Genomic DNA, 12258 nt, shown 5'->3' on the forward strand with positions numbered 1-12258 from the left:
AAGGTCACCACTAAAAATACTGTGTAACTCTGCACACAAGTAACACATTACTATTCTATGGGTGCTTTTTCATAAATAGCTCATTTCATCATCAAGGCTGGACAAATGTAGCCAGTGTTCTTGGAGTAAGGACCCCATTCCACAGTCCTTCCAAAGCAAACAAGATCAGCCATCCTCCCGGGAGGTACATGCTGGCATTGGGTTTCATTTGGCACACTGCAATAGGATGTTGAATAATAGGGGAAATATGCCATGAAGTCAACAAGCTAAGTTTTTGTACTGCAGATCTAAACAATGGATTGCACCGTGGGCCACACTGGTGCATACAGCTCCTTACTGAAGTCATGGGACTCTATTGAGGCTCAGCATCACATTGCACTTAAACCACAGCCTGCAGCAAAATAAGAAACAGGATCTCCCGTGATTACAGCCCAATTCCTGCTTCCATGACAGAGCAGGACTCCACATGAGCGCAGCGTCATTTGCATTTTAAAAAGGGCTGCTAATTACATTGCTACAGCATGAACAAGGCAACAACCACACAGTATCTGCTGCCTGAGAATCTCCAAGCAGCAGGACACTTGTGATGAACTAATTGTCCCTGAGATCCAAGAGCAGCCCAGGTCTATCCCTCCTTGGAGGGACAATGACCTGCCTTCTCCAAAGCAATCTTCAGCTTTGAATTCCCCACCTGAGAGAAGTGTATTTTTCACTTTAGCTACCAGCAGGAAGATTTTACAAAGACCATCCTCCTAAACTCCTGATCTGAGCTTTTGGTGCTCAAGTGTTTCTTCTAACACAGTCCAAGCTGAATGCTGGTCTTGCCAAACATCAGGGCACTTCTGCTAAGTTCTGGCCTGGAACTACACAGTTCCAACAGTTTCCCATGTCCTTCACCTGTAAGAGTACTTATTCACAAAGGTCTGGTGTATCATGAGTCACGGCACCTACGAACTCAGACGTTGGAGAGAACAGGTGCATACTGAAAAAAAACAAGTTTGGGATTAAAACAGACAGTGGAAAAGTAGTTTTCAGGCACCCACTGCCACTAATGTAGGCAAAACTGTCTGTATATATGCCTGTCTCTCCCACACATTTCTAAAGAGGAGTGGAATGTATTTCTGGAATACTTGTGCTAAAAATAAACCCATCCCTGCTGTCTATGAAGTGAGGCAGGTATAGCCCTGCTTTCTATAAGCCCGTGAACTTGTGAACTGCTTAGAGACTGAATCACAACTAGAAAGGCCCCTATGGAAATTGTAACTGCTAGTGCAGGAAGGGTGGTTGATTGTTTGGTAAATCCAAAACAGGCCTCTCAGATGAAAGCAGCTGGGGTTAACACCATTCATCATGATGAATGTGCTTCACAGACTGCAGCTTTGAAAGGACTCAAATCTTGGGATAGGTTTACTCAAATATGGTGATAATAAAGATATATACTTGCAAATTCAGTGCTCAGATGAGACTCTGGGATCAGATGGCCTGTCATTAAAATAAAACCACTTCTGGGGAAAATTACTGAGTAACACACAGCAAACATGACCCAGTGGAATTTAGATGTTGTTATCCGGCTCCCAGGAAGTTTACAAAGCAAAAATTCCTGCTGCTTCCGTTCAGTGAGTGTAGAGCAACAACAGATCACACTGAACTTTTGTAGACAGCAATTTAGACTGAAATTTTAAATCCATATGAAAAGAGTATGCAAATTCCACAAATATGTCAATGGAAAATGTATGTATGTATGTATAATGAATGTATCTTTCACACATACACACACACTTTAAACTTTGTATGCTTGGCAATGCTGAGAATACAGACATGTGAGCCTTATGCAAGAAGAGTAGCTTTCAGCTTTTTCTGACTTGCCTTCCATCCCTGAACACTTTCTCCAGGGAAATAAATGGAGTTCTGCCCTACTGAAAGAGACAGTTTTTTTTCCTTTGTTACCTTAGCTGCAAATCCCAGAGTAGCAGTATGCAGACCCCGAGGGGTCAATGCACGAATCACATGTGAAAAGTTGCTGGTATATGGAAAGCAAAAAGTGGAACTGATTATAAACAGAAATGAAAACATCACCCTGGATTAGGAAAATGCAAACATCAAACTGTTTTGGTTGTAGAAAGTAAATGTTTATAATTCTCATGGCACTAACAAGCAAGGGGTCTATTTAGAAACTCATGAGAGCAACAGGACTATATTGAGTTCTCAGTTGTTTGCTTACAGCACTTTTTGTCCAGCTGAGGAATGCAGGTTCAATTCTTACCTGGCAGCTACAGATTGAATGATTTGCTGATTATTATCACAGTGAGTGGAATAACTTGATCTCTGGGCACTGGACAGATGAGTGTAGAACATTGGCTGGACAGAGCAGTCTCAGGGTCATATCAGCCAAATAAAGGCAGTGAAGCAAGGAAGTATTGCTTATAGGCATTTTCTCTCACAAAGGGAAACAAGATCAAGGCTGCATTTTCTGCTCAGCACCTCCTGTTAGCCAACACAGGCTGTTTTGCACCTGGTATTAGAGGAAATGACAGGTAGATCTCTGCCATATTTCTCCTCTCTCTCTGTGTCCTCTTCTGGGCCCAGCCCCTTAGACATCCTGGTTTGAACCAACTTCTGTCCTGACAAATCCAGCTGAGATGCAGGTGAAGAAAGAAAGGTTCCCAGTACCTGAGAACTGTTAGCAGTTCTACGGCCTCTTCCTTTGGGACCATTTCTCCACCTTACTGGAAAGGCTGCTTATCCACCCCTTGTGCAGAATTTGTGCAATGAGACCAGGGCAGGACTCATCCACAGCCTCTCTCCAGGGCTACTCCCTAGGATTCAAACTTTGTCAGTAGCCGGAGTTTGTTGGTCCCAGCTCCAGGGACTCCTAGAGCTCTGACAAGGAGAGAAGTTTTTTAAACCCTTAGAGTTTTTTCTATTTGTCCTTACTGAAGCTTTGAATGAAGCCTAGCAAAGTAAAAAGTCTCTGTAAAAGGAAGCTCTGGAATAAATTTCAGAATGATTCAAGAAAAAGAAATATTCCCTTAATTTAATCTTTCATAATAATTTTATAATATGGTGTTTAATATAATACAATATCAAAATTATTTTCATCCTGTCCTCAGAAAGAGTAAAAGATATTATTTTTAAAAAGAATTGCTATGTTTCTTCTCTGAAATCAGATTTCTTATGAAACCAACCAACTTTGCTACATTTCAGCTTTGATTGCATTATGATCACTGGCAGACCTTGGTTCCACCAACTTTTTGTCCATTTGTGAATAAGACCTTAAAATCAATTTTAAAAGAATTTCTAATCTCCTGATCTCCTCTCTCTGCTGCTGTGCCATCAATAGCACCCAGACTCAGCTGACTCAGAAATGACTTGTCTGGATTCCAGCTCTGAACACTCATCCTGAAGCTCTGGGAGGTGCCTGGCCATTGCACCAGAACAGAATATAGACTAGAAGGACCCTAAAAACACAGCCTTAGTGACAGTTTTGGCAAGGATGTCAGTCACAAACTCATCCTACTTATTTCCTCCATAATCAAACTGACTCTTCAGTCAGGAGCAGTCATGCTTTTGCCAGTAACACAGCTACCCACATACTGTGATCACATCTGCAGAACCCCAAAAATATGCTTTTGTATAATTGCTTCACTATTAAACACTCTGCAAAGAGTGGAAGACAGATGTAGCAGAAAAGAAACTTATTACAGGAGATGCAAAACACCAGAAGAGGACTAAATTATTCTACAAGTGATTAATCCTGTAAAGCAATGTTCTACCTGGGCCCATTTTTCAAAGGGATTGAACTATCTAAGCCAAAAACATGTTAGGCACCTCTGCCATCTGGGAGCTGATTTACCTTGGAAATCTTTCCCTTCTCATCAGGACTTGTCAGCAGAAACTGACAGCACTTTGCCATTTGCAGAAAAGGTTCAGCCTGTCCCAGGACACGCAACGAACCACTCTTCAACTAAAGGTTAAGAAAGGAACCCACTTGTGACATATCAGATGAGGCAAAAAAACCTGTAAGTAGTCTGAGTGATCTAAAAATTAGTTCCCATTATTATGTTGAAGCCAGCAGCATTTAGAGAGATTAGGACAAATGCATTAGGTAATTTATAAACATAGCTGTAATCCATCTAATTTAAGGAGAGGTTGGAAGAATGTGGAGTTACTGGCCTAGCGTAAATATTTCCAATTTACGAATCACAAAGCGAAAACTGGAGACCACAGGCTAATTAAAATAGCTGGAAAACCACGATGGGAAGCATAAGGTGCTATTTTTAGGGGGATCGTATGAGAGCCCAGGCAGCCAGAAGTCTAGTCAATCCAGAGGTGTCACATGGCTGTTCTCAGACTCCTTTGCACTCTATCACCCCACTACAGACAAGGTGAACCAGACAGTATGATTTTTGTTCCTGCCCCCCACATCCCCATCCAGATTTCATTCAGTATTTTACATTTCACACAACACACTGGATGATTTTCCATGGAAGTTTCCACAGAACCACTGTCCCTATCATGTGCCAGGTTCCCTCACAACTGAGAGATGGGGTTTGAGCAGTCTGTGCAGGACTCCAGATGCTGGAAAATGCCAGTGTTTTACAAGAGGAAGTTGTGGTACGCTGCATTACAAGAGGAAGTTGTGTTATGCTGCAGTACAGCTGGTACTGCAGAGGTAGCTGCGGTTCAAACGTGTGCTTATCTCTGGGCGAGGAGAGGTGAAGAGAGAAATAAAACATTAAAACTTGTTATAAGCCAATGGGTTTGCCCGAATTACATGGGTTTTCATTTTGTGGTTTGTAGAATACACTTGCTGTGGGACAAGAAGAGGAAGGAGTGAAGCACAGCAGAAGAAAATATGATAATTTTATTCCTCAGCAGTCAATGAAGTTTCAAAACATACCTCCATTATCTCAAAAACTCAGAGTCCTGCAAAATGTGTTCAGAAGATACTGGGGTGCAAAATGTTTTCCTGCATGGTTTTGTACTGGAGCACCAGTGGGCAGTGAAGGGAGGCCAGCTTGGTTTAGGAGAAAGATTTCAGCCCAGATGTGAATCAGACAGGGAAGAAATTTAAATTTGCATTTCCTCCTTCTCAAACCAACTTTATTTCTAGCTCAGAACCCTTCTCAGGAAAGGACTGCTGGAAACCATGAAGGTTTTGAAAAATATTTCAGTTTTGCGTGTCTTGGCAGAAAAACAGCTACCACGAGTATTCAAGCCATAGTAAACACAATTGCCTAACCTGCTTCCAGTCCACCAGCAGATCAGAGCACACCCATTAACTGCAAGAAGCAACGTAGCTATTTGCCTTTTTCGCATTCCGGTAATCCAAGTAATTATAATACTGTCTTTCTAAAGAGATATGACTTTGTCATATTTAAGAAAAGTAAGCAATCTAAAACTGGCATTCAGTAAACCAGAAAGCACTAGAGAGAGAACTAGAGTTTATGCCCAGCCTTTCAGAAAAAGTCAATGTGTAATTGTTCAAGGTTTTGCTGAATGTCAGGAATGGAAGATTAACAAGCAGTGAGATTATCAGTGTTAGCGGGAGGAATTCACGCAAACACAGGAAGGCCAAGAGCAGCTAAAAACCTGGTCTGAAAGATAGCAAATGTGCTTCTCTGCAGAACAGTGCTAAATAATGACTGTGAAGAAAGGAGCCAAATGAGGAACAGAAAGCAACTGCTGTAGAAAAGTGAGGAAACAGAAACAGGGCAATCAGAAACAGAACTCGGTTGTGCTGCTTTGCTGCAGGAATCAGTCCCAGCTCCCCCACATGCAGCACACCCGGGCTGGCTGACACGCACGGACCTGGCCAAAACGTTCTTGGCAAAATCTGGCTAGGGAATTGGTGGACTGGGCAACTAGGGATGGATTTTCATACTTTCCCTGCAGCTGCACTTAGAAAGTAGGGTCAGTGAGATACGTGAGGTAGATAGGAAGACAGCGTCAGAGAACCCCCTAGGAATCCCGTAGACCTAAAAACTATGTCACATCCCCTTAATGAGGATTAACCAGATGAGTGCCAAGTAATCAGAGATTACTCTTAGCAGTAAAGTGATTCCTGGGACTGAAGGTCACCGTACCAAATGTACTAAAGTGGCTGGTACCAATAAACTCACAAATGCAAACAAAAGAATTCTTTAATCTCATTCCATTAAAGAAAAGGCATGTGGTTTGAATTATGATCATTTAAACCACAGTCTTCAGGCACTTTTTGAAGGTTTGTAGTCTGCTAAACTCATTAGAAAATTCATGCTGTCAAATATTTGAAGAAAAATATAATGGAAATAAAGAGATAACTATTGTCTTTTCAAAAAAGCCATACCGGCTTCCTTTAAACTTTATAAAGGCATTTTAGAAAAAAAAAACACAAACCAATAATAAAATTATTACTGATGAAAATTCTAATGTTCCAAACATGTACATGATTAATTATCTTCCTGCAGAGATTAGGGACTCTTCTCTTAGGAATAAAACTAAACGAATTTGCAAAATCAAGACTTTAGGCAGATCCATAATGGCAGTCATACAGATATCCTGTTTGATTTCAGAAGTGTTTACACACAATATAGAGCACAGGGTGAAGCATTTAAGCACTGTAAGCTCAAAGTGCATTTTCATTGCAATCTTTTAGTTAGTGTCAGAAAGTATTGCTGTTTCCAAACACAGCAGTAATTCCCATTTCCAAAGAGTATCTGAAATCCATTAAGAAGATGACTGTGTATGCAGGCAGGTCTGAACAAAGAGGCAAGGTTTGATGTCTACACTGACAAGACTTTCAACAGCATCCATGTCATCTGGGATCACAAGTCCCACTGATTTAAGTATTCCAACTCTGTTGAAGGACAGTAGTCTCTCAGATATTTCAAAGTGGCACACAAAAGCTGGATATTTTGGAAATCGATGTTTTGTGTAGAAGCAGCCTGGCTGATGCAGCTGTGCTAGCTCCAGTCAACAGAAACCCTTCCACAGACATGACTGGGAGCTGGAACATTCTCTGCTTGCTTATTGCTTCAAAGACAGAGTTTGTGATGTCCTCACAGGAGGGATGCTAATGAGACCTTGGAACAGGTGGTGTAAATAGAAATGCATAAAATTCAAACATTTAAACAAGAATATTTTTACACTGTTCAATATTAGATATGTTAATGAATGGTTGATTCCAGTATCCTATTCACATTTTCTGTTGTACCTTTCCCAGCTTTACCATTTATTTTAGCATTAATATAAAAAATTATAGTCAGCAAATTTCATAGTTCCTTCAAAAATCATTTGCAGACTCATAGCTTCCACAAAATACTTCAGATATAATCACACAGTCCTTATATTTACTATTTGAGCTACATTAGTTTGTGAAGTCCATGAGATGCTACTAACAGTCATTCAGTATATTAGGGGTTTCCACAGTGTCCAGTATAAAAGTGAGCAAATACCTACTCTTGCATTTAGAGATGATGATTTGTAAATCCAGGCCCATGTACACATGGTCCTTTTGCTTAAGACAAAAAAACCCAACCACTGCCCATTTGAATAAAATCACCCTGCAAAACACATAGAGATTCATATCAAATACTTCTATAGGAATTCTTTCCAGATCTCACCTTTGAACACCCACAACATGCTTTGTAGGCATGTTGTTAGCTTTAGAGCAACTGAACTATATGCTCAAGTTACACTGGGAACCTACAGAAAAGCTAGATTTCTCCTCTTATGGCATTATGGACTATTCATCAGCTTATGCTGAGTCCTGGATGGGAAAACCCCCAAGGCAGGATTTTTAGTAGCACATTCTGCCTTTTGCAAATTACTATGGTATGATCATAATGCCTTTGTGCTTTTGTCTAACTGCTGGTAGTATTTTAAAAGTGCCTATTGCTCTTTAGTCTAGAGCTGCATAAACAACAACAATAATAATTAATAACTTTTGCAATTATCTCCTGCCAAATGAAATCTCATTTTCAGCTTCAAGTGGATACATTCATATGTCTTAAGTTGTTGTCTAGGGTTTCTATGCACTAACTGTTGGTATGTTCCATCCCGAAGGTGGCTCTTTGGGAAACTTTGATGCTCTATAAATAGAAGATATTATTTATTACTATTGGGAGGGCACAGGAATGCAACAATTCACCCTCAAGGGACAGAGACACTTAAGAATGCTTGCTTCAGTATTGGATGCATGAATAGTTCATAATCAGTGATGTGAGAGAGAGAAATGCTTTAGTATAAAATATCCTGTATGAGCAAGAAGGTGAGATCCAGTGGACAAAATCCATCACACTCAGTGCTGGCCTTTTACAAGTTTAAACTGGCCATCTCAGCTCCCTTTCTTATCCATGGAGATTAGCAGACAATTCTGGGAGGTCTGAAATGCCTTTCTTCCTGCAAGGAAGAGTCACAGTCTCAGGACACAGTCCTTGTGGCAGACAAGAGAGGAAGCCTTCCTGAGCAGCTTAGCCTAGGCACCGAGAGCTGAGACAGCTGAAGAGAGGTGGCAGGCCTCTGGTCCCAGAAAGGGGACAGAAACCCAGCAATGGCAGAGATCCCAAGAGCAAGGAAATACAAATACAATGCACAAAATAGGAAATTTAAAGGGAGTGGGGATACTGAGAAAGTACTAAAAAGTCAAGAAAAGAATAAAGGGAAAACCAGGAGCAGCACAACAACCAAAGTAATAATTTTTCTTCTAAAATTTGCAGGTCTGGTCCTATTTCTGTATTCTTCTTGTTAATTTTCCAGCAGGAAATATGAGCAGATTAGGATTTCATAGTATCAGATCAAAGGCAGTCAAACATATCAAGCATTCTCCTCTAAGTCACTTCATTCCAACCTTCCAAAGCAAGCCATGCTGAGCTATTATCCAGCTGGAGAAGCCCTGTGCAGACCCTTGTCCGGTGCTGGGTATGCACTACAACCTGACATGCCTTTGACCTAAGATTTCAGACCTCAGTGTCATTCCTGACTGCTGCAACACAGCAGAATTTCAGAATTAGGCTGGAAAGAAGGAGAGAGATGGTGGACTCTTAAACCTCTGGCAAATTTGAGCAAGACAGGGTGCCATACCTCACCAGCAACAAGCTCATATAAGCAAAAGGTGTTGTATTTCATTTCAAAATCAGTAAGGAAACAGCATTTCACCAGAAAGTTGAACTAAACAGATACATACCCAGTTGTCTCCATAGAGAAAATCTGCCCGAACCGATGCCCTCCTTCCCCTGCCGTGGGCAGGAGAGTGTGAGACGGCCGGGCCAGGGTGTCTGGAGGGAGCAGAGGGTGCTGAGTGGTGCTGGCAACGATTCCCCAGGACTGACACCGAACCCCCCTCCGCTTGCCCCAGGGCCTGCCAGAGCTGCGGGTGCTGCAGCACGACCTCACAGCTCCCCCTAACACCATCAGGTGCCTGAAGGGCCTTTCAGGCAGAGCCCATGCTGCTGCCAGGAGTGACAAACAAACACTGCCTTTGCCTAAAAAGACAGGTGCTGTTTTCCAATTAAATGAGCATTGAAGTCTGTTTCCTTTCACTGGTCATTTGACAGCCCGGGAAAAAGTGCATGTCCTCAGCTCTTAGTGTGCTGAGCACAAGGATTGGGGGACAGAGGAGGAGAGGGTGGCCATGGCTTGGCCCCACTGCAGCAGCTCTCTGCCTGGAAGCAGCAAGGGGAATGAGTAGTTACAGTTCAACTCTCTTTCACCAAGTGAAAAATTCACCTCTACCTCATTCTTCTCCAGAAGTCCAGCAAAGGGCTAAGGTGATGTAACCTGCTGGCCAAAGACAACACCAACCAAACTCTCTCTTGCTTGGGTCAGGGAGCTCAGGTATGAAGTGAAAGCTCACACAACAGCACTGGAGCTGGTGGTCTAACCAGCAAGGCCCAAAAAGAGGATGGAAAAGCAGTAGCCATGAGAAGTGGACGTTAGCCATTTGTCTTCTGAGAAATGCTGCTAGTTAGAAGATCTTTGATTAATGCTACTAAAGACATGAATCCCTGCATACCCAGAGCCAGACATCTGTCGCCTCGTAAAAATGCCAGGATGGAAACTATTTATGCAGCCTCTATCAAAGAGTCAAATTTTTTTGGAGCCCTCTCTAGGGACTGCACTGTCCACACAATGGTACAGACCACCAAATTCAGGCTGATGCAGGTACCATGATTCAGCCCAGCCTTCCTCAAATGCTGTCTGGCATTTGTTAGGATGTGCCTCAGCAGGTCAGCCAAAGAAAAAGATTTAAGGAGGTCCTTTGTGCATCAATTTCACTTGTCTTTGTTCCAGGTCATCAGTGTAAAGTCTAACCCTCTCTCCCACACAAACCCTATTTTTCAGTGTCTTGCAAGAGCATATAAAATCCAAAAAAGTCAGAGACTGTGGCCAGGATTATCTTTCTGCTGGCTTTCACTTTATAGCCTGTAGTTCCTAGATTGTGGAAAAGGTAAAAAAAAACCAAAACAAAACAAACCCTACCACTCTGTCTCTTAGGCTGAAAAATCCTTTTTATTTAATCTCTTCTCATGGAAGAAAATATTCTGTGTTTCTCCACACTTCTATTCTCTGTATCTTCTTTAATCTACTCTTATGACTGTTTTGAGGTGACAGTAATTACCATAGACAGTATTCACAATGGATTTATGTGGGGACACAATACTATTCTTGGTCCCTTTCCCAGTCTTCTATTTGCCTTTCTAACCACTGAGCATGAAGCAGAGATTTTGGAGGCATGAGTGTAGCCTACCAGCACGGAGACACACATACCAAAGCCAACACAGCAATATGCTTGAGAAAAGAATTTTGGAAAACCCTGCTCCTTTTAGCTCTCTGCCAAGACAGCCTCTCCAGGCTGCCCCACAAGTGCCTGCTACATCCACAGCAGAGCGGAGGCCTCAGTAACTCCGGATGCTGCGTGTAGAATATATCATTCAGTTTGGCTTCTCCTTTACTCCCATTCCTCATGCTTTATATTAATCCTAGCAACTACCCCTAACAAAAACCTGGTTTACCCCAATTTTTGCCATTCATTGCCAAAGCCCCACAGATAGGGAGCGCTGAACTTGTGCCCATTACTTACACTTTGCAGTCTGTGTAAATTGTACCACTAATGTAGATGAGTCCTACAAGCGCCTAAGCACAGGGATAAAGGAATGAGTCAGATGAGAAAAGACATTTTCAAGTACCTATAACCTCAGCTGGCACTGGTAATTTCAGGGCTTTATGCAATAATCAGTACAAGGTGCATTCTGTCAGTCTTTGATGACGCAGTTCAGAGGTACAAATGAAAATGATTGGGCATTTCTAGGTCCACATCTTAGTTCTGGAAGTGTTTGTAGAGTTACAAGGATCTGATTTAGATTGCACTGAACTGAATTCAATCCCACCAGATGCCTTTCTGTTGGCTGCTATGGGTTTTGAGTTACCAAGCTAAGACAGATAAAGTGCCACCTTACCAAGTGATTTTTGCCAGTGTGTGCTGCACTGGGAGGTGTGAAGGAGGGACCTCAGCCTGGCACTTATCACCCTCACTCTGGCATTGGAAGGTATACCAGCACACCAGTGCTGGCAGAGCTGTTCAGGGGGAATCATGTGTGTCCCAGGGGTTGCAGCAGCTCAGCTGGTGGTGTTCCCAGGTGTCTGCACCACACTCTGCACCACAGACACACAATACTGACAGCTGGAGTCCCTCAGGGTCATGACACCTAAGCGCACACACGTATCGTGGCAAGACACCTGGGAAAACCTTCTCCTAGAAGTTCTTGCATATCTGTCATGTTGCTAATCATTTTATCCCAAGCATGAGCTCTTTGCCTTGAAGTCAGAAATGCCTTCCATTGTGGAGTTAATTCACAGTCTTAACAACACTAGAAGGCAGGTTTTTGTGGTCAAATATATTGCCACATTAATAACTTCAGAATATTACATGAAGCACAAAAAGAAAAGAAGTGAATAAATTAACAGAAGAAGGCGGCATGGCACTCTAGAGAATTAAAGTGCCATTTTATTACACACACCTCAGAGTTAAAGTTTTAATTTTCTTTTAAAAGATCACAATATATCATTTTCATCCTCCATATTCAAAAACACTTAGAGAGGATGATATGTTCTTTTATTGTAAGCTACAAGACAAACAAAGTTGTAGTCAAGTGATGCTGACCAAATCCCTGCAATTTCCCAGTGATAATAGAATTGTTATTATTTTTTGTATTCATTATTGCTCTAATAAGGAACTTTTCTCTAAGGATCCTGATGTACTTTAAATACAAACGAATG

At 41.9% G+C, this 12258-nt stretch overlaps 1 protein-coding gene across 2 annotated transcripts in view; it reads right to left on the reverse strand.

Annotated features, from left to right (window-relative positions):
* Nucleotides 1–9244, reverse strand: part of CUNH10orf71 (chromosome unknown C10orf71 homolog) — a 29673-nt gene extending 20429 nt beyond the window's left edge. Inside the window, exon 1 of one of the 2 annotated variants that reach the window (XM_027672209.1) lies at nucleotides 9167–9244. The gene's annotated coding sequence lies outside the window, so the exon portion shown is untranslated. The remainder of the gene's footprint in view (nucleotides 1–9166) is intronic. The other variant, XM_027672208.1, reaches the window with a different exon arrangement.
* Between the last annotated feature and the right edge of the window lie 3014 nt (nucleotides 9245–12258).

Source organism: Neopelma chrysocephalum, unplaced genomic scaffold, assembly GCF_003984885.1.
Source record: "Neopelma chrysocephalum unplaced genomic scaffold, ASM398488v2 Primary Assembly neopelma1_97390, whole genome shotgun sequence".
In the NCBI taxonomy this organism is placed as follows: domain Eukaryota; kingdom Metazoa; phylum Chordata; class Aves; order Passeriformes; family Pipridae; genus Neopelma; species Neopelma chrysocephalum.